The sequence below is a fragment of the Leopardus geoffroyi genome, chromosome C1, assembly GCF_018350155.1.
Source record: "Leopardus geoffroyi isolate Oge1 chromosome C1, O.geoffroyi_Oge1_pat1.0, whole genome shotgun sequence".
In the NCBI taxonomy this organism is placed as follows: domain Eukaryota; kingdom Metazoa; phylum Chordata; class Mammalia; order Carnivora; family Felidae; genus Leopardus; species Leopardus geoffroyi.
In genome coordinates, this window is record NC_059328.1 from 102,338,838 (window position 1) to 102,359,513 (window position 20,676).

The 20,676-nt window shown below is 47.0% G+C and overlaps 1 protein-coding gene across 2 annotated transcripts in view; it reads right to left on the reverse strand.

Annotated features, from left to right (window-relative positions):
• ZNF697 (zinc finger protein 697) overlaps positions 1–5,304 on the reverse strand; it is a 30,150-nt gene extending 24,846 nt beyond the window's left edge. The window contains exon 1 of one of the 2 annotated variants that reach the window (XM_045478836.1): positions 4,975–5,304. The gene's annotated coding sequence lies outside the window, so the exon portion shown is untranslated. Of the gene's footprint in view, positions 1–4,573; positions 4,731–4,974 lie in introns of those variants that run through there. The other variant, XM_045478837.1, reaches the window with a different exon arrangement.
• Positions 5,305–20,676: the final 15,372 nt, after the last annotated feature.

The following is a 20,676-nucleotide window of genomic DNA, read 5'->3' on the forward strand; positions in this document are numbered from 1 at the left end:
GCAATGCAGGGGTTGGCTCTGGCATATTTCCAGAAGGTGTTTATTTCTTGCGGCAGTCATGTGAAAGGGATGAAAATTAACCAAGAACATGATCCCAGTGACCTCTCTTCCAAACTGTCAAATGCAAATAATGTTTCATGCCTGCATTTTTGCATTTTCAGTCATTACCAATTTATGGTCGACTCAGCTCCGTTCCTGAAGGGCCACCCCACGCTGGGTTGTGTTCTGGACACATGGTTCCTGCCATGCGCAGGGAATACGCAAATATTCCCTCCACTGTGGGGCTTATTCAGGTTTGCTTTCATTAGGAAGACGCTGACCTTCAGGTATTTCAGACAATGCAGAAAATTAGAGGAGAGGCTGAGTGTAACCTGGAGTGTCAAGAAAGGCTGCTTGGAAGGGGTAAGACTTGGTCCGGAGGGAGGAATAGAAAGAATTCAGACAGGCTGGGAGAGAGGGGAAAAGGATTCGAGGCACCGTTCCGTGCTACAGGGTCTTATTAGGCATTCTGAACCTGAGCTTTCCAGCTGATGGCCCTGGGAGTTTAAGGGCATAAGAATAATGAATTTATGAAAAACCAGTACCTCTCAGAATGAGATCCACTAGCATGAACTTAAAACCCAGTGTTGCTGGCAGGAAATTTGGGAAGTGAAGGAAGAAGGAAGAGAGATCTGGCAGTTTTCTCCCAGAGTGAGGAAAGATTCACCCTTTCAGACCAGGGTTGGGAGTCAGAGAGCCAAATTCCAGTCTACCTCCAGATCGGAATCTGGCACTTGAAGCAAGTTACTTTAACTTCCCTCTGAGCTCCCATTTCCTCCGTTTTTGAATGGAAATCATAATAGGTAAGTCATCAGACGGAGGCAATGCATGGAAATTATCTAGTGCGATAGTTGCTACACAGGTGTTCAATAACTGTAACTGTTGCTGTGATCAAGGGAAAAGCAAGCATGAAAAGCTGTCCAGTTAGAGCTAAGTGAGGGGCGACAAAATTGCAGTGTCTTGGAGGAAAATCTGAGAGTCTGATCTGCTACAAGGTAACTTGTATATACTACGTTTTAATCCTGGCAGACAGCTTGGGCTGTAAAAACCAAAGCAACATGGGGCGCCTGGGTGGCTCAGTGGGTTAAGCGTCCGACTTCGGTTCAGGTCATGATCTCGCGGTTTGTGGCTTCAAACCCTGTGTCAGGTTCTGTGCTGACAGCTCAGAGCCTGGAGCCTGCTTCAGTTTCTGTGTCTCCCTCTTCCTCTGCTCCTCCCCCACTCACACTCTGTCTCTCTCTCTCTCTCTCAAAAATAAATAAACATTAAAAAGTTAGAAAAAAAAAAAATCAAAGCAACATGACAGACGTCAGTGGCTTCACTCCAAACAGCAGGAGAGCCTCTGCGGTGCTGCTTTCTAGAAAGCACATCTCACCCTCACAAAATTGAGAGGGAACAGTTACCTCCTTCCGTCCAGGAGCCAGCCAAAAAGTCACTGATTATTCACCTGGGATTAATCCATTCTGCACCCTGTCTATAAGAGTCTGAAAATGTAGGCTGGCAAAGAACCTACTCAACAAACTTCTAATGAATGTCTTTGTACTAGACTTGGTGATAGATCCTTCTAGGGCCTCTTAATCCAGGAGCAAAAGGAAAAGTTCCAGACTATTATGCACCAGATGCTTTAGGTTCACAATTGCAATGAATCCTCACAGGTCTATGAGAAAGGCTTCATCCCCTTTTTTGTAGAAAAGAGATAAATTAAGACATATGCATTCTTGGGACCCCTAGGTGGCTCAGCCGGTTAAGCGACTGGCTCTTGATTTCAGCTCAGGTCATGATCTCCTGGTTCTGAGTTCAAGTCCCAAACTGGACTCTGCAGAGCCTGCTTCAGATGCTCTGTCTCCCTCTTTCTGTTTCTCCCCCTCCCCCACTTTCTCCCTCTCTCTTTCTCTCAAATACATAGATGTTTAAAACAAAGACATATGCATTCTTTCACTCACTCCTCATTTACTCATGCTTTTCAAATAAACACCTGTTTTGCACTGCTAGGTAAAGCACAGGGTAGAGTGACCACTGCCCTCAAGGGGGTTACAGTTTGATGGGGAGAAATATGAACATCCAGCTATCACAAGACAGACCAGAGGTGTGAGTCATCCAAAAGATACAAAGTACCACGGGGATGAGATGAATTCTGACTGGGAAGTCTGGGAAGACTTCCAGAAGGGTGCTCCATCAGTTGGGCTAGGATTTACAGAAAATAATCAGAGGCAGTGCCGGGATGCCTAACAAGCATGAAGTTCAATCCGGTGGAGACACACTGGTGGAAGGATATCTGTGGCATCTGGGAACGGGCACTGTTTGCTGCAAGAATGGGTAGGTAATTTGGGGTGCTCTGGATCCAGTGGAGGATCAAGGTGAGTGGGCACAGCACTGTGAAGGGTTTTGAATGCCAAACTAAGGACATACCTTTATTGATCACATTACCACTACATAGTATGTGGTGCTAAGAAACCTGATAAGGGGGGTTTAAAAAAAAAAAAAGGCAAAAAAGAAGGAAAAGAAGGAGCATCTTAGATACAAAGAAAAGCCCACAAAGGCACCAGGGTGGCTCAGTCAGTTAAGCCTCGGACTCTTAGCTCAGGTCTTGATCTCAGGGTTGTGAGTTCAAGCCCGGCACTGGGCTCCACACTGGGTGTGAAGCCTATGTTTGGGAAAAAAAAAAAAAAAAAAAGCCCACATAACACTGGCATAGCTTCAGGCTCCAGACCTCTTAAATGGCACTGCAGTTTTGTGAGGGTTTTTTCCCCACTCCACGTGACCTGGGAGTATCTTTGTCTTAATTTATCATCTTTATACTCAACTTTTACCCTTCCTCCTTCCCTTAAATGGATGCTAGAAATTAGGCAAACATGTAGATTTTGAGGAAATCCAAAGCTTTCTGGGGGGAGGGAGAGGAAATGTGGTGCAACTTTATCAGCCTTAGTCACACAGCCTCCAGTGAGGTCAGCCTTCCCGCCCCACTGCAGCTGCATCAGCCGCTTTGCCTCAGTCTGATTTGTCTCCATTCCCCTCCTCGATGCCAGTGGTTTTTGAAGGCCATCAACCTTGTGCGTAAGGTAAAGGGTGGCCTGGCTTCCCATTTATGACTTTGGTTCACTCTGGCGCCACCTTATTCTGCTGGGGGCCCGGCTGAACTTCTGACATCAAATTCTCCGCCAACAACAGCCTCTACCGCCAACACACACATACACGTGCACATGCACACATACACACACACACTGCCAAAATGTTCCAACTCGAAATCGTCTTCCAAACGAACATACCTTTCCGCTTTATCGGAAACATACCTTTCCGCTTTATCCGCCATCCCCATGCCCTCAGCCTGGACAACTGGGTTTTTCCCAGCTCCATTCTTCCCTTCAGACGGTTCACGTCTCCTAGACACCAGCGTGGAGAGTCTGTTCCCCCTACAAACCCTCTATAAACAGTGCTGCCCTCTGTGCCTCGACACATCTTTCTCACCAGGAGCCTTGGCTGCTCCTGTCTCACCACCAAGTGGCATTTTTACAGGTTCATTTGGCTCTTAAAATACATTCCACGTTAACTAATATCCATATGTTGGTTTGTTAAGAGAGGAGGGAACCATTTGGATACAGAATTTACAAAAAAAAAAAAAAAAAAAAAAAAAAAAAGACGGGAAGGGGGAAAAGGAGAAACCGAGGTCCCTCAGGAAAGTGAGCTCTGATACAGCAGTAGCACTTGGGCCGCATTCAAAGTTGCCCACCTCATCCATCACTATGGATGGATGACTATTAACTTGCTCCCCGAAGACTATTAACTTGCTAGCCACCATTCAACCGCCTTCACCACACCCGCAGTTCCCCGGGGACGAGGATAACGCCAGAGGAGATGCAGCGTACCCGCGTCACCCCACAGGTAAAGGACGCATAGGCCCGCTATAAAGGCAGGGAGGCACACACGACCAAATTGAATCCAGCCCGGCGCTCTTGTAGTAAGGGGTGGGTGATTCATTACTGGGGGGGAGGGGGACAGTTAGGAAAAAGGAAAATCGTGGAAAGTCCCAGAGGAAGTGGTAACCCGATTCTGGAAGCCTGGCCGTAATGTGCACTGGCCGTTAGGTACACCCAGCGCCCCCTCCACCTCCTACTCGCCCTGTCCTCCCAACACGCGCCTCACCCCATGCCTCCACTCACACCATTATCCTCGGGTGAGCGCGTCAGCTTCGCCCCGTTACCCGCCCACGGGCACACATGGACATCGGGGGTTGGGAAGCCCACCCGAGCTAAACGGCGACCCTCCGGGGCGGCGAGCTGCTGCCCATCTCCCCACCCACTCATCCTTATTGTGCCATCTGCCCAGTCTGATGGCAGCCCAAGCCGCTGATGGGAGTCGGCTGATGGGAGAGGGAAGAGGAGGAACGCGTTTCGCAAGGACCCAAGATGACCCGCTGCCCCTCCTTGGAGTGCCCCACCCCCACCCCTCCGGCCTCGAGTGGGGCTGGGGGCGCAGACAGACAAGGGGAGGGAAGCACACTCGGTCCCTGTCCGCAGCTGCACACAAAGCCCTTCACCTTCTCCTTGCCTTCCAAGCTCCTCCCCGGGCTTCGTTTTTCCGAGGGTCTCGGATGCCCCCTTCGGTGGTCGGCGGGACGGTCCCACCAGCTCTCGCAGCGCTGCCTCCTCCCTCGCGTCTCGGCCGCCTCCTCCCCGCCCCTCGCCACAGATCCCGGAGCTAGCTCAGCTTGGGCTCGGGGGCGGGGGGGGCTCTGTTCCCCCCCCCCCACCCCGCCACGCGCGCGGGGCCTCTGCGCCCCGGGGGAGCGGACAGCGGTCCGGTGCGCGCGGCACAACTTCGCCCAGCCGCTCCGCCACCCGCTCACCGGCGCACAGCCCATCCCCGCGGCGACCGGCTCGGGTCCTGGTCAGCCCCATCCCCAGGCGGCCGTGAGCCCAGCCGCGGCCACGCTCCTACCTGCGCGGCGAGGAGCGAGGGCAGCGCGCGCCCCGGCCGGAGCCCCGCGCGCGGCGCGTCTGCCCTTGTGCTGCGGCGGCGGCGGCCGCGGGCTTGGCTGGCAGACTGGCCGCCCGCCCGGCTGACTCCTCACTGGGGCTTCCTGTAGGGCTGGACAAAGGACATTTCCTGGGAGGAGCAGGGGAATGTTCCCAGCATGCCTCGATTTGTAGTTCCCGGGGACTTCCTGCCACCACGGCGGCGGGCGCCCGGGAGGCTGCCCCGGCCGGATGGGGACCCGGTACGCGAGCACCGGCGCTTGCTCCTTCCCGCGGCGCTCCGGGACAGGGAGCGGCGGGGCCGTCGCTCCCTGAGCCCCGCCCCGCCCTGCGCCCCGCGCCCCGCCCCGTCCGACCCCGCGGGGCGCCAGTCCGCGCTCCCCGGTCCGCGCTCGCCGCCAAGGCTGCGGTCCCCTAAGTGGTGGTCCGCCGCCTAGCCGTCGCGGTACACGCGGGAGCGCTCTGCGGCGGGAGCGGCCTTTTCTTCGGAGAGGAGGAAGTTTCGGGTGGGTTCGCTGCGGGTTGACTTGTGTTTGCAACAGATTTTCTTTTTCCTTTTCCTTGTGTCTTTTAAACCGCTGGAATCCTGCTGGGAGCGGATTAAAAGAATTTGACTGCTCACCAGGAATGCAGGTTCCTTAAAATCTTGGCGCTTCATCCCTCGGACCGTGAGAGCTGATTGTTTCCAGATCCTGACCCGGTGACTTTGCTCCCTCCGACGTTGGCGTTGTCCCGGGCATCTTTTCAAGAAAAGTAATTAAGTTAAGCGATTGAAAACAAATTATGTGAATTAGCCCCAAGACAAGTAAATACCCCGTGTGCTGCTGGAATTTCTACTCGTTCACCTTTAGGAGTCAGTATCCTGGGTCCTACAAACAGACGCAGTACCCACTATGGCCGTCTGTGGAGGGGGCTTCGGGACGGAGAACTCCACTTGCAGCCTATCCAGAGTCTACAACATCCTCCACAAAGTCCTGTCTAGTTCTGGAACTGTATATCCGGGATCTCGTGGGAAAAATCAAGGAAGGGCCACTTGGAGACTAAATGATGAAAAGTTGTGTTCTCTCTTCAGGGGAGTGAGACGCATGGGATGAACCGAGCTAGGAAAGGAAGAGTTCTAGCATGCTCTGAAGTGTGTTTGAAAGGTAATCAGAAGGTCATAATCACCCTGTGTATCCACTTGGCCTTTCACATTTCAAATGCACACGAATTACAACTGCACCGGGGTCTCCGTGTACTTTTAAGAAAAGTGCCTTCGCTTTTCTTTTCTGCTGTCGTTCTCTTTCTCTCGGAACACTTGACCACAGGGATAAGATGGGCTGAATCCATTTCAGGTGTAGAAATTGTGACAAGTGTGCAGATAGGATCACCTACCTCCCCAAGGTTCCTGCTGCATTCACTGCAATCCTCGCCATTTGCCAGACCCTACAAATTACAGCTTCCTAAAGGTTTGCAATCTGGTAACATCCCCCTGAAATTGCCCCCTCCACTACCACCAAGGGGAAAAACAGATAATTGATCATCATTTGGCAAATCCAGCGACCCCTCGTAGTGTGCAACTTGAAAAGATGAAACTTCCCTGTGGCATTTAACGTTGCCTGCTACGCCCTCGGTGAAGCTATTTTCTGCCTTCCTTCTAATATAGCACACTCTCCTCATTCTCCTCCTACATTTCTAAGTTAGCTCAAGATCCCTAAAATTTCGCTCCTCTCCATCCCATATCAAACCTGCCCTTCTCTTTTGTTGCCAACCCAGGTTAATTAGTTGCTTCAAAAGAGATCTGTGTAATGCTCCCTACATGCTAGTCACCATACCTACAATAGACGTATGTTAACATTCAGCCGTAAGATATTGACTAACTGCAAACTCTGTCTTAACTCTCGGGAAGTTCATACTCCAGTTGACATCACACAGACAATTACCATCTAATATTCTAGTGCTATGACAAAGCCATAACACCGAGGTTTTGTTCTTAGAGAGTGGTGCTCTTTCCATAAACTCTTTTGTTCCAGCAAGATCAGGAGTGGGACAGCAGTGGCCAGAGGAGGGAACAAGAGAGGCCAGGAAATGCAAATAGTACCTAGGGACTCTCAGTGTGTGAAATCTGGTTATAAAGAAGTGGTAGCTGAGAAGGGAGAAGGGTCTAAGGGGAAGGCCGTTTCTGTTTGTGGGCTTTGTATTTGTTTAGTTTTTAAGATGAGAGCTCCTTGGGGATGTTTAAATGCTGATGGGAAAGGACTAGGAGAGAGGCAGAGGGTGAAGACAGGAGGGAGAAAGGATAAGAGATCAGGCATTCAACAAATACTTGCTGAATTAACTAATTCCTGTTACATATCATTGCTGAAGATGTTGAGATGGAAATTAATAAATTGCACATTCCCAGCTAAGATCAGCAAAGTCTGAGACCAGGCAGAAATGACATTCCTTTCTCCCTCGTCATGCATCCTCCCCCGCCCTTCTAGCCCTCTGGGGAGGTAATAGGGAGTGAGGGGAGGGAAACCAGGGCTCCCCACTGCTACAGGCTGGATGTCAAGTTTTCCGACTCCACAACGGGTTCCAAAGGCATGCAGCAACTTCAGAAAAGTCTAAACTTTTAAGTGTGTGGATTTAATTTTTTAATTAAGCAAATATTTTACCCTTGCCTTCCCCCCACCCTTCACTTTAAGATAGAATAGTTAACTATTCTCAGCCTCACCTTTCAAAGGGGGAATTGAACCAGGAGACATCTGCCTACACGTTTTAAGCTTTCAAGTATAAGGTGGACATCTGTTGTTTTCTTACCCTCATAAGCATCCATTCCCTACCCACCCCCCCCCCCCAGCCTTCTTTTTTTTTTTTTTGGTAACAGCACCTTTGGGGAAATAATCCCCTTTTCACCTTAATCCTTATGGTTTAGAGAAGGGCAGAGCCCATCTCCTCCTGCACTCCAGTGATGGGTACGTAATCAACACCTACCAGCTAATCTGCTCCATTGCTGTATAGAGGATAAGCTACTAGAGGATGCAGAGTTGAGAAAGAGGGAGGGGTGGTGTGCGAGAGAGACAGAGACAGAGACGGAGAGAGACAGAACGCATGCACAAGCAAATCCTTGTGATACTGTTTGATCATGCCTGAAGCCAAGATAACCCTAGATTTTCTTTTTGTTAGATGAGCCAAAACATTCCCTTTTGGGCTTAAGCTATTTTGAGTGAAGTTCTATCTCTTGCAGCCAAGAGAGGTCTATACCATTGAGTGTGGAGTGTTGCAGTGCAGATCATTAAATGTGCACCTGGCTAAAGTGAGGAAGGGTGACACGTGAAAGGACCCTCGGTACCAGGCTGGGGAATTGGAAATCCTTGTGATACGGTAGCCAAAACGCTGAATGCAAAGGTCTCCAGCCCTCGGCATTTCAAGGGTGTGCTTGTAGAGGTCTTGATTGACAAATGACAGCATTTTAGAAGGTTTGGACTGTTTGCAGTGTTTATAAATATTCTGAAGAACCAGATATGCTAGTGTTGAAACTGGCCTCAGTGGAAGCAGGGAGGAAGAAATTAGAGCCTGGGTAAAGACGTTCTTTCTGACTCTAGCCGGCAAACCCAAATGGTCAAGAGTCAGATATATCGAGCCATGCCAGGTTGGAAACATGAAATTCTCTGCCCTTTCCAGAGTAACAGCAAAGGCAGGAGGGCAAAAAACTCAGATCATGGTAAAAAGACTGTACAGGGTCCGCATCAAACTCTTCCTGCTGTTCCCTCCCTGCCTGAGGAAGAAAAGGCTTAACCTCATTTTAAGTAGGGTGACTGTATAATTTATCATCCAAAATGGGACAGTTTGGAATGTGGTGAGGGGTGCTATTAATAATTACAGCTGAATGACAGCTCTAAAACAGGTCACCCCCATTAAAAGAGCTCACCGCTAGGATACGGCCTTGTATCGAGAGGCCAACCTGTCAGTCGTCTTCAATCCCAGTTAATTGTTTCCAATCGCCCCTAGGCAGAGGTCAAGCTGGCCCGTTAAACTGAAGCCTGGAAAGTGAATCAACCCTAAGGTGTTTCCTTAAAAGACAGACAGCTCCAGGCCAGGGTTCAGAGTGTAGATGAGCTCCACACTGCTGAGGGACACCAGCAAGTCGGTGGCCAAAGCGGTTCAGTCCTGAGAAGGGAAACCGTCCTGAGTTGCCATCACAGTTGTGGTCATGGATGAAAATCATGAGAATCTTTCTGGGAGAGTTAATGTGGCGATAGCTACGTTGTTTCAAGAACTCCATTCCTTTCCTGGCAGGTAATCCTTGCTACTTCTAATTAGCAGAATTGAATGCATCGTGTAGGACAATCTCCCTGCTTATTATTTTCCCCTTGCCTTTGTTTTCCGGTAGAAGTTAGCCTGTTTTTCCTTCTGCCGCTTTACAGCGACTGTGTGGGGAATCATCAAATTTGCAGTTTCACCATGAGCTATGAGAAAGAATAGAAATCACTTAAAGGTCAGGGACCAGGAGCTAGAGCTAAAGTCAAGTTCTCTCCCTCTGGAGTGTGGGCGAGTACATGTTCATGCGTGTGCATAACAATTACATGCTATTAGTGGGGACATTTTAAAAATCATGTGTATGGAAGAAGAGAAGCCAAGGCATGGCTATTATTTTTTGATGGCTCAGCTTGCATTTCCACTTATAACAATGCCCTCATTTGACTTCTGAGAAGCTGTCCCTCCCTCAACTTTAGTCTTGCCTGGAAGAGCCTTTCACCTTCCCCACCTCTACCTCTTTGTCTTGTGGCTCCTGGTGGGGGCGGGGGATGGGTAGGTCTGTAACCCAGGGGGCCCAGCAGTGCTCCCACATCTCAGAGACCAGTGATGGGTTCAGGATGGGCAACCGAGCCTGAAGCTAAGGTAGAAGCCCTCTTTCTCCATTGGAGCCGCTAATTGAAAAGACCACATCAATCTGAAGCTGTCGGAGGCTGGAAGCTGTAGCCTGAATGTGGCATCAAAACAGAGAAAAGAGCGGAGTGGAGGGAAAGACAGAGAAAGTAAAAGAAGTTTATCTGAATTCTTAAGTCCAGCCATTCCTAACCTATCCCACTTGTCAGTCATATGAACGATTAAATAGCCCCAACCACCCCTGTGTTTGTTTATTTATCTAATTGAATTGGACGTCTACCTCGTCAACAGACATAGTTGTAACTAAACGCGGAGATTTTGAATGCTTTACAGTGTGGCTCCCGGTGTTTTTCAAGAAAGAGGGAGGTGAGCAGCAGACAAGAATGTACTCACCTGGACAGCACGTCAGTGACGTGTGTTCTTTTTCTCAGGAGGTGCCTGTAGTTGCCCCTGCCAGCTCTCTAGTTCCATCATCCAGGCTGGTTAGGACTGTGTGTGGGAAACTAACCACCTTCTAGGGTTGAAATGACCCGGAACGTTAAGGATCCATCAATGCCTGACTTGGGCGAGATCAGCCATGTTCTCATCTTTGTATTGGTACTTTTGCTGAAAAATCAATTAACTGAAAAAAAAAAAAAAAAAAAAAGATTTTCAACACTCACACTTCTTGTGGAATCTGGTTTATTTACTAATAGGTCACATGCAGCTTAGTTTTTTGTCCTTAGATTTTTGTCTTGTTTGCGGGTGGCCTTTCGCCGCTTCTTTGTCAAGTTGAAAAACTTGTATTCCCTCATCAGAGCCGATCTCCCTTCTCTTCTCGGAACCAGCTTTCCACCTTCAGTCCCGATCTCTTTGTGGATGGATACTTCCCACGCTAAACCTAACTGCCACCTCCTTGTGGAGACCTTCTCAGAGCCTTCCATCTACAGTGGACTCCGCTTCTTTTCTCTCAGTCCTTTGTTTTCCTTCGTGTTCGAACCACTTTAATAAATGTTGCTCTCCTGTGTTTTGTTTCTCTCCTACAGCTAGAGTGGAAACTCTGTGAGTACAGAGTCTGTGTCTGTCTGATTCACGGTTTTGTCCCAAGAGACGAGCACAGCACTCAGCTTTTACAGCAAGAGCTCAAAAGGTGCTTGGTGAATGCATCCAATAAAGAAATATGTTTTAAGCATCTGTGAGGAGCATTTAATGTTCACTTGCGGGCAACTTCTCTTAGATACTTTTTTTTTTTTTTTTTTTTTAGTAAACTTTCTATTAAAGTATAATGTGTAAAAATGAATATCTCATTAAAGAGTAAAGTATTCAAATGTTGAAGACTGTCTTATTTCCTGGAGGAGAATTTGGGGATGGGAAAAGTGAGAGTGTTTAAAGGATTAAAGGAAGTAGAGGGAGGAGAAGGGGGATGCTTTCGTGGGGATTAACTTGGCTGAGGGCTAGCTCTAAAATGGTCTGCCTCCTACAAGCGTTTCCCCTAGCATGAGCACAAGACTTTGTTTCCTTGCTGGGCTCCAAATAGCCTGGAAGCTCTTACCCCTCAAGGGTGGGGAGAGGAGGAAAATAAGTTGTGAGTCACAGGAAAAATTAGGTTAATATAGACCAAGGTATAGATTTCGGTCACTTCTGTACTCCAGAAAAACTAGGGAGGGGGGGAGAGGAGAGGGGGGAGGGGGGCGGGGGGGCGGGGTCCAGGAGGGTCCCGCAGAGTGACACAGGCCAGAAAATTAATTAGTTGTGGGCCCGGGTCCTGAATGACAGTATGAGCTACATGAAAGAGTGTGGACAGGACACAGCACTGGGGGGATGAGACAGACTGGATAAAAGAGAACATCTGAAAGGGTAGACATTGAAAAGAAAATGGCTCAGTCCTTATAGGTTGAATGAAGATGTGAGGGGGACGGGGGGGGGGTGGGGGGGGGCGCCTGGGTGGCTCAGTCGGTTAAGCGTCTGACTTCGGCTCAGGTCATGATCTCGCGGTTCGTGAGTTCGAGCCCCGCGACAGGCTCTGGGCTGACAGCTCAGAGCCTGGAGCCTGCTCCGGATTCTATGTCTCCCTCTCTCTCTGACCCTCCCCTGCTCATGCTTTGTCTCTCTCTGTCTCAAAAATAAATAAAACATTTAAAAAAATAATAATAATTAAAAAAAAAAAACAAAGATGTGGGGTTAAACCGCTTTATTTTTTCATGTCTACACTCAACATCAGTGATCACTTCCGTCGCCATCTCATTTTCCTGTAATTTACCACCAGTTACAGCTTTTATAAAAGTGTTAGTAAAACTTTTCCCTATTCTGAATATGATTGCATTAAACCTTCAGTCCACCTGACAAGTACCCCCCCACCCACACATCACCTTTTCTCTTTGATCCTTGTGGCTTCATTACTAGGTCTAACATCTGTGATCAAGCAAGAGGGTCCCCCAATACGGCTTTAATGAAACAGAAAAGAAAAATCCATTTATTCAACAAATATTGACAGAGCATTACTAGTGCTAGGATACCACAGTAAATAAAATATGGTTCCTACTCTGAAGTTTATGGGCTTGAGCTAACCAAACAGATAATACTTAACACTAGAATCAGCAAGCATTATATGACACTGTGTGACAAGCCTTGTTCTTCCATATAGGAATCCGTCAATCATTTAATTATCTGGACAACCCCCATCTCACCCTGCTACTGGGCTTAGAGCCCCAGCAGCACAGCTCCTGTGTCTGTGACTTATCCCATTCACTTTAACAGCCTAATGACAATCTAGTGTGATAAATGACATGATACAGACACACTGCATTAGAGAAATGTTCACCTAATCCAGTTGGAGGGGTCAGGAACCATTTTCTGGAAAAGCTTCAAGCCGAGCTTGACAAGGGCAGTAGGAGTTAGCCAGGTGACAGAGGAAAGGAGGGATGTGATTCTGGGTCAAAGATATCCTAAGCCCAAAGATGCAGAGCCCAGAAAGAACTTGGCACCCATTGCAGAATATCCTGGAAGGCCGAAAGAGGCCAGGATGAGGGAATGAAGGTGGGGGTGGGGAGGAATAAACGTTAAGTCAGCCATTTTAGATTTCAGCATTTAGTGGTAGAAGAAAGCACATAGACAAGGCAATGGTTCCAGAAACTCCTGAGTTTAAATATTATATCCCTTTCAAGACATGATGACTTTTTTTCCAAGCCAAAATTGGAATCATTTTTGGGATTTGTGGATTCATTTTAATGTCTTAGAAAAGTATTTCTTGGGGCGCCTGGGTGGCGCAGTCGGTTAAGCGTCCGACTTCAGCCAGGTCACGATCTCGCGGTCCGTGAGTTCGAGCCCCGCGTCGGGCTCTGGGCTGATGGCTCAGAGCCTGGAGCCTGTTTCCGATTCTGTGTCTCCCTCTCTCTCTGCCCCTCCCCCGTTCATGCTCTGTCTCTCTCTGTCCCAAAAATAAATAAACGTTGAAAAAAAAAATTAAAAAAAAAAAAAAAGAAAAGTATTTCTTTTTTTTTTTTTTAATGTTTATTTATTTTTTGAGAGAGACAGAGACAGAGCATGAGCAGGGGAGGGGCAGAGAGAGAGGGAGACAGAGAATCGGAAGCAGGCTCTAGGTTCGGAGCTGTCAGCCCAGAGCCTGACACGGGGATCTCACTAGCCGTGAGATCATGACCTCAGCCAACGTCAGATGCTTAACTGACTGAGCCAGCCAGGCGCCCCAGGAAAGTATTTCTTATTAACTACATGAAGTTACATATTTAACCATTTATCTTTGTTGAAAGACATAGAATTGCATTAAAATAACTATAAAACAATCCCTACAAATCAGTTACTACTACAATTGAACTGTCATTCTTAAATTCAACATGTATTTATTGAGCACCTACTATTATGTCAGGCCTAGTATATGACACCAGAGGACACCTCAGTGAAGAAAACGTGTCCATGAGCTTGCACTATGTACATTTCAGCAAATCTTGAGTATCTTAGAAGCCTGAAACCATGGTTTTCCATATTTGTAGAATATACGAAGTCTTTTTTGTCCAAACATCTCATCTTACAGATGAAGAAACTAAAGAGGGTAAGCGATTTGCCCACATTCATACAACTCCCTGCAGTGCAGTACTGGGGATGTGACCTCGACTCACACCCTTCCAGGACATTGCTCTTTCCAATAGTATTCCAGTCACTTATGTATTCTGAACCATGGGTTCAAGAGGAGTGTTAGACAAGCCAAGAAGTACTGTGGGTCCGGATTCTCCTGGAGTATTTCTTGAGCAATCTAGCATTCTCCCCCTCTCACGAGATAACAGCCTAGAAAAAGCCAACATTGTCCAATGTACAAAAATGTTTTTACATTCATTACCTCATCCAAGCTTCAAGTGACCCTATGAGGTAGACGCTATAGATACTATCTCCATGCAGGTGAGGAAACTGAGCTTTGGAGTTTCCATGACATGAGCATGGTGACAAAATAAGGACCACGAGAGGAGGGTCAGCTGCCCCAGGCCGCAATCCATGGAGCCACTGAAACACCCCAGGAATTCATCAGAGATTCAGTGCCATTTACATCAGATTTCCACCAACACTCTCAACACAAGTGAGGAAATGTAAATTGTTTCTATTCTCACTCAAGAAGTAAGTGTCCTTGGATAAAAATAAAAAAAACACAGACTCCTAGGTCTGTGGATTTAGCTTAGTTGAGATTTTTCTGTGATACATACATGCACGTTTCTTGGTGTAATTGGAGTCTGGTCCCAATCCCAAGAAGACCTGAAGCTGGCAGCCGAATTCTGAAACCAGTGTAAGACAAAGCACAGAGAATAAGAGATCTTCTTAAATATAATTTTTTTTTAAATTTTTTTTTCCAACGTTTATTTATTTTTGGGACAGAGAGAGACAGAGCATGAACGGGGGAGGGGCAGAGAGAGAGGGAGACACAGAATCGGAAACAGGTTCCAGGCTCTGAGCCATCAGCCCAGAGCCTGACGTGGGGCTCGAACTCCCGGACCGCGAGATCGTGACCTGACTGAAGTCGGACGCTTAACCGACTGCGCCACCCAGGCGCCCCTTAAATATAATTTTTAATCCCTTCATGTTCCCATGGACGCATGTAGTGGGAAATGAAAACTGAAGAGAGAACAGATTGTAGCAATGTGCCGTTTTATGGGTATTGAGGCCAATAAGTAAACAACAGAAAGGACACGTAAAAAATATACTCATTATACAAGAGAAGTGTGAGTACATTGCTGTTAAGGAATTAGAACAACAAGGTATTTAGATTAAATATTAAAAGCCACTTTTCACATACCATGAGTGGTCTTGCTACTCTCCCAGTGATTTAAGAAAAATATTTTCTTAGGAAACATATCTTGAACAAGATTTGCAGCTATCTCCAAGTAAGTTATCTCTGCCTTTGTGAGTGTGAATGACTAATGCTTTCCAGTTACGGGTGCTGGAAAAACTGTCGAACGAAAGATAATTCCAAATAAGTAAAATATTCTGCGATAGTTAGCACATAAAATAAATCCCTTTCTTTGATCATAAAGAGAGATTTGATTTTTCTTTTTTTTAAATTTTTTTTAAAAAGTTTATTTTGAGAGAGAGCGAACAAGCGGGGAGGGGCAGAGAGAGACGGAGAGAAAGAGAATCCCAAGTAGACTCTGAACTGCCGGTGCAGAGCCTAACGTGGTGCTCGAACTCACGAACCATGAGATAATGACCTGATGATCATGAAATCAAGAGTCGGATGCTTAACCGACTGAGCCACCCAGGAGCCCTGGGATTTGATTTTTCTTAATGGAACTGATCATCACCAGCCGTCCTTATTAAAGAATATGAGTTTGAAGGGAAGCCAAATGATCCCGGGGCCACATCCATCTATCTGCCCTCCAGGCCTCAATTTGTTGACTGAGGCTCAGTTCTTTTACCCTACAGTCTGTTTTTCACTCCAAATTTTTTGCTCCTTCCACTATCCTATTTCCCACCCCGAATGCCTAGAGTCCTGGTAGATTGCACCACAGAACATTCGAACTCTATTTTATTCCGATTTTTTAAGACCAAAGTATAACCAACATAAAATGTTGTATTAGTTTCAGGTGCACAACATGTTGATGCAACAGTTCTGTACATTGCTTGATGCTCACCGTGACAAATGTAGTCGCCACCTGTCACCATACGTTATCACAAATTATTGACTATATTCCTTGTGCTGGACTTTTTACCCCCCGCTACCTGTTTATTTTAGAACTCAAAGTTCATACTTCTTAATTCTCTTCACCTTTTTCACCCATCCCCCCACCCACTTCCCCTCTGGCAACAACCAGTTTGTTCTCTGTATTTTAGAGTTTGTTTGGTTTTTTGTTTCGTGTTTTTTCTTTCTTTTAATGTTTATTTATTTTTGAGAGAGAGAGAGAGAGAGAGACAGAGAGACAGAGCGTGAGCAGGGGAGGGGCAGAGAGAGAGGGAGACACAGAATCTGAAGCAAGCTCCAGGCTCTTAGCTGTCAGCACAGAGCCGGATGCGGGGCTCGAACTCACGAACTGTGAGATCATGACCTGAGCCAACTCAGATGCTTAACCGACTGAGCCACCCAGGTGCCCCCGATTTGTTTCGTTTTTTAGATTCCACATAAAAGTGAAATCATATGGTATTTTTCTTTCTCTTACTGACCTCTTTTGCTTAGCATAATCCCCTCTAGCTCCATCCGTGTTGCACGTTGTTGTAAATGGCAAGACCTCATTCTTGTTACAGCCGAGTAACATTCCATCCGTATGCATACGCCACACCTTCTTATCCATTCATCTATTGAGGGACTGCATTCTATTTTATACTCTTTACCCTGGTTCATGAGATGTTTTGTGCAAATTGTTGGTTCTGTCTCCCCAACTAGACTCAGAGCTTGGGGGCAGGAATCTTGCCTCACGTTTATCTTCATCTACGTCTCCCACTGAGTGCCCTTGCTTCACTGTGCACAGAGTAGGTTCAGAAGCACCTGTAGGGGTGCAGCCCCCCCCCCCTTTCTCTTCTATCGAACTCAGAGGAAGTACTCAGCAGCCACACTGTCATGGCCTGGAGCAGGTGCAGAGTTCAGATTTTCTCAGAGTGAAGCTAAGGCTGAGCCTGCCCCTGGCCTTGTGAGCTCTCCTCCAAACTCCACTAAGCCTCTTCTTGGTCTTGCTTCCCAAAGTAGACGCTCCCTGGTCCTATAGTTAGTAGTCCGGCTGCATTTAGTTCCTGGGTTCGCTTCCTGATTACTCTCAGCCAGTCTTGTCTGGTCCAGGACTTAATCCACACTCTCTCTCTTACTTTGCTAACTTTGTTTCCCTCTACTACTCCAGGATTCTCGTACAGACTTCTGTTTCTTCTGGCTGCTCCCAGAGGCACTTAATCCATTACCAATGGACTCTTTAATCGTTGCTTTAATCATTAACACTTACAATCATTTATAGAGATTACCCACACCAGCCCATGAAATGGGAATTCTGTCCCAGTATGGCTGTATCTTAGGTGCTTTGATTGTACCCACATGCTCTCCTGCCTGGAACATGATCTGTAACTCTAAAGATAAAATACTGCACATTTTTTTTTCCCCTGTGAGGTTTTACTCATGGTCATTTGCTTTGGCTGCTGAATATAAACAAACCAGTTTAACAGCTTTAAAAGGTCAGCTGAAAAAGGAACCAGTCAACCTGCGTACCCGTTAAAAATAAACAGAGGAGTTATGGAGAGTTATTACATCTTATGTCAAGACTTTTTTTTTTTTTTTTTTTTTTTTTAGAGGGTGAGTGGAATCCAGCACCAGGCGGGAGGTGGACGGTTAATCGGGACTGCATCCTTAGATACATCTATTGGGATATTTGGGTTGACTCCACGTAAAGATGCTGGAAGATCAGAACAAGGGTTTGTCCCAGGCTGGAGGCTCCAGTTCAAGATCATGTGAAGGGTTTTTGAAGGCATGGAAACCAGGGGAATAACTATTCTAAGAACTCAGAAAGCTACATATAGAATGCAGTTTTAACTAGAAGCCAGGGGTAAAATCTCACAGTCACCACAAAACACCAGATGTATCCAACGACCATATTGAAATATTGTCTGACAGGGGCACCTGGGTGGCTCAGTCGGTTGAGCATCCGACTTCGACTCAGGTCACGATCTCACCATTCATGGGTTCGAGTCCCATGTCAGGCTCTGCACTGAGTGTGCGGAGCCTGCTTGGGATTCTTTCCCTCTCCCTCTCTCTCTCTGCCCTTCCCCCACTTGCATGCTCTCTCTCAAAATGCATAAATAAACTTAAAAAAAGAAAAAGAAAAGAAAAGAAAAATTGACCAAGTAGAGAGGGAAAGACACAGCAGCTCTGAAGCCAGAGTTGGTGGATCGGGCTGGATTAAATGCCCATGGTTAATGCCAGTAGCTTCTCCATCTGTATATTGCTTACATCAACCACATTTTTGCATCCTACAGTACAGTCAGTGTTTAAATCTGAAAACTCAGTATGTTCTGGACTGATAAACAGCAAAGGAAGCGTAAGGAAGAAAGGAATAGGTGGGCGGGACTAACCTGCAGCCCCAAGGTACCAACGGAGCAAAAATGAGTGACCGATTCTCTTGCAGGGGGCAGAGGAAGAAACCGATTGTTACCAAAGACAGTCTCCCGCCCAGGAGACCCTGAGGCATTACACTAGCAGACTAGGACACATGACTATTTCTCAACTCTGTCTCCAGTTTGACCTCGCCTCTGCTGTAAATGGTGTTTGGGGAGAAGGGGTGAGGTGACATATGTTTTTCTGCTTCCGGTGTCTCTGTCAAAAGACAGGTGCTGTGGGCAGCGTCTTCATCATCTGCTTTCTTGGTAACCCCTCCGATCACGGTGGCTACTTTGTGGTGGTGTTGGATGACCCGGTCAGGAAGGATGGTTAATGCATAGAAATAGGAGGACAGGGGCCAGTCGGTCCTAAATGTTTACATCTGATACCCACCTAGGGACAGAGCTTTGGAGAAATGATGGGTGGTGATTATTAAGAGCTTCCTTGGGGCGCCCAGGTGGCTCAGTTGGTTAAGTGTCCAACTTCGGCTCAGGTCATGATCTCACGATTCGTGGGTTCGAGCCCCGTGTCGGGTTCTATGCTGACAACTCAGAGCCTGGAGCCTGCTTCAGATTCTGTGTCTCCCCCTGTCTCTGCCTCTCCCCTGCTCATGCTCTGTCTCTGTCTCAAAAAAAAAAAAAATGAATAAACATTAAAAAAAAAAAAAGGAGCTTCCTGTGTGCCAGAGACGGTGCTGAGAGCTGTAAATTTATCTCCTCATTTACTCCCCCCAACAAACCAATTAGGCGTGACTACTTTTTCTATTGTAAATGTGAGGACACTGATGCTCAGAGAGGCTCAGTAATTTGCCCAAGGTCACAGAGCTGGTAAGTAAAAGAGTCAGATCTCAAACCCAGGTCCGACGCCAGATCTCGGGCTGCTAATGACTGTGCCGTCCTAGGAAAGGCACCTGAAGGGAAATCTAATAATGCAGTCCTAGATTTGAAAAATAAGGGAAAGATGCTTATTTCTTTGCACTCTTTCCCCCAGTTTTCTTCATTTGATCACATTTTACATCCCGTTTCCAGATGCCAGTATTGTGCTTGCAGTTGCGTGCTGAGTTGTGGAAGGGTGAGCAGTTTGTTTCCATGCAAGAATGTTCATCCGTCAAATGGACCTGCCATTACACAGTTTTCACGTAGATGACAGTCTACCAGAGTGTGGAGGGGGGAAGGTGAGGGGAGGGGGGATGCACAGTCCTCATGCTCAGGAAGTTTACAAACTCCTGTGAAGATAAGATGTTCATATCTAAAAGATCATCCAAGGCCACCTATGATAAATGCTAGATCAACAGGAAGGAGAACCAATCTCCAAGATGGAGGAGGGAGAGATCACGTCTGGATGGGCGCTCAGGGCAGAATTCCTGGAGGCCAGATCTGAAGAGAGAGGGAGGGTATTTACCTGGGGGCAGTGGCATAAAAAAATTGGGGGGATGGAGTGAGGAAGCGAAAGGCGTGTTTGGGAGCAGGGAAAGCACCAGTTCCAGTCTGGCTCCACTCAGCAGGGTAGGAACAGGAGTGAGGCGGGAGAGGCAAGCTGAAATTAGATTGTACAGATTCTTGAAAACAATGCAAAGCAGTTTGATCTCATTGTAATACATAAGATTCCCCATGATAAAACACCAAGCCTACGTGGGCACTTGATAAACTGGAGGCTGTTGTACACTTAGGGCAGAAAGAGCCAGGGATTTGGAAAGAAAGGTGCCTCTGAGTCAAAGTCTAGCTGTGCCATTCACTAGCAGTATGACTTTGGCTAGTTACTTAATTTTTCTGAGTTTCCATTTATTCATCAGCAAAATGCAAGTAATTCCCATGGCATGTGATTGTAGTGCAGCAGTCAGCAAACCGTTTCTGTTATGAGCCAGATTGTGAATAGTTTAGACAATCAACGCCATATGGTCACTGCTCTCATACAGTGAAGACACATAGCAATACGTAAACAAATGATTGTGGCCGTGATCCAATAAAATTTTACGTACAAAAACAGTCAGCCAACCAAATTTGACTTGTGGGTCGTAGTTTGCTAGCCCCTTATGGAGGATTAAGTGACATAATATCTGTAAAACATCCAGAACAAGATAGACTTTAAAGAACCATTCCCACATCTGTCAGTTACTTTTGCCGCCCGCCAAAGTGTCTTGTACCCCCATTGCCACACTCTGATGTAGTTGATACATATGCATAATATTCTTCATCACTTGTTTTTCTGCAGCGCTGACCATATTTTCCCATTAAAATGGACTTCGAAACTAATAAATTACGTAGG